Raw genomic sequence first — 2,035 nt, 5'->3', positions numbered from 1 at the left:
AACTAACACTTGTCGTCGAAAACGTTACTTTCTCAGTCTTATTAGGAAACCGTCTCATCTTAGGTAGAAATGCAAAGTCCTGGGAGTCAATGCTACGATTTGTCGGAACACGCGCACAAGGGTCACTCTCCTGCACTAGTACATCATCGTTCGTAAGCAAGCTTATGAGAGACGCCCAGTTACCTGCAGAGAATAGCGCACAACAGACTTGCAACTTATTACCGAACGTCGTCGTTATATCAACGGGTCAGCGATAGTATCTTATCTTACCTGAAAGAACATAAAATGAAATCATTTTTCGCCTCTTTGAAGGGCTGCTACATGCGGCGTGCGGTTGCTAGGACACGGCTTTCATTGTTATCACGACAGTGTCGATGACGTTGTTTGGAAACCATCTTCCTCGCGATTTTCTTGGCGGGCAGGGAGATTCGAACCCACGTTCCGCCCTGGCACTGATTACCCTTCTTACCTGTAATCTTACGCGAAATAGGACGTAGTAGAATGAAGAGTTAAGAATCCGTGAGGGGCCGCCTACAGACAGGGCACACTATGCTGCACTAACCTAAAAGAAAAATAACAGCACACACACACACACACACACACACACACACACACACACACACACACTCTCTCTCTCTCTCTCTCTCTCTCTCTCTCTCTCTCTCGCATAATCATCATCATCATCATCATCATCATCATCATCATCATCATCAGGTCAGGTTAGGCGGGCACCTCGGAGGAAGTTAAGTATCTACAATAAACTTGAATCATGTTGGAAAGTTAAGAACATCTGGTTAGTTTCACATGTAACAAAAATCGATCAATTTCGACATTTGTGCAGCCGTAAGGCTAAAGTTGATGATAAAGGGTTATTTAGAGATCAGAATAGTAGGTAAAAAGGGAATTGAGCCAACGGCACGTGGTGTTCCCAAGCGGTCACCCATCCAAGTACTGACCACGCCCAATGTTGCTTAACTGCGGTGATCGGACGAGAACCGGTGTATTCAACATGGTATGGCCGTTGGCGAGAAAGGAAGTCTTCATTGATGCATGTGTACAGAAGGCAACGGTTATTTATTCTTTGGAGGTGGGCGGGCGCGTTGTCGAGACGAGACTTTGCTCGGAGATCGCGATGGAGGAGCGTACGAGGGCGGTACTGAGCGCGCGCGGCGGGGCGCGGCGGAACCTAACCCGAGTAGTTTTAACCTCACTTCGTCGTAACCTAACCCCAACTCGACCCAGGGCCTACATTCAATCCCAACCAATCTCCTCAAGAAAGAAAAGAAAGAAAGAAAGACCCAGGGCCCCGTGGTAGTAGTAGTAGTAGTAGTAGTTGTTGTTGTTGTTGTTGACGGCGGTGCGATTGTCGTTTCAAGCGGCAAAAGGACTGAATAATCCGTCCGGCTATGATGGTGTTAACGACGACGATTATTATTATTATTATTATTATTATTATTATTATTATTATTATTATGAGGTTTTCCAATTTCTTTTGACCTTAAAGTAACAATGCTAACCACTTTGATGTGATGTCCCCCTTTTCACTTGCCTTTGGTTTGCTTAAGGGTAAGAGGCTAACACAACTGCTCTTTTTTTTAAAGGTGTGGTGGCCCTGAAAAGGGCCGTTTCTTAAGAAGGGTGGTTATTCCCTGTAGCTCCTTACTTGGAGCTGGTGTATTTGGTGACTGCCTTGGTGCCCTCGCTGACGGCGTGCTTGGCCAGCTCTCCGGGCAGCAAGAGACGGACGGCAGTCTGGATCTCCCGACTAGTGATGGTGGAGCGCTTGTTGTAGTGGGCCAGACGGGAAGCCTCCGCGGCGATACGCTCGAAGATGTCGTTGACGAAGCTGTTCATGATGCTCATCGCCTTGCTGGAGATGCCAGTATCAGGGTGTACCTGTTTAAGTACTTTGTAGATGTAGATGGCGTAGCTCTCCTTCCTCTTGCGCTTCTTCTTCTTATCTCCCTTGGAGATGTTCTTCTGGGCCTTGCCGGCTTTCTTGGCGGCCTTTCCGCTAGTCTTAGGAGGCATGGTT

The 2,035-nt window shown here is 47.4% G+C and overlaps 1 non-coding gene across 1 annotated transcript; it reads right to left on the bottom strand.

Annotated features, from left to right (window-relative positions):
• Positions 1-907: 907 nt before the first annotated feature.
• On the bottom strand, positions 908-1,026 carry LOC137501395 (5S ribosomal RNA). Its single transcript, XR_011018538.1, has one exon. It is a non-coding gene; the product is annotated as a 5S ribosomal RNA (ribosomal RNA).
• Between the last annotated feature and the right edge of the window lie 1,009 nt (positions 1,027-2,035).

The sequence above is a fragment of the Anabrus simplex genome, chromosome 6 (genome assembly GCF_040414725.1).
Source record: "Anabrus simplex isolate iqAnaSimp1 chromosome 6, ASM4041472v1, whole genome shotgun sequence".
Classification (NCBI taxonomy): Eukaryota; Metazoa; Arthropoda; class Insecta; order Orthoptera; family Tettigoniidae; genus Anabrus; species Anabrus simplex.
The sequence above is the reverse complement of the archived record's forward strand: the minus strand, read 5'-3'. Positions and strand labels throughout refer to the sequence as shown.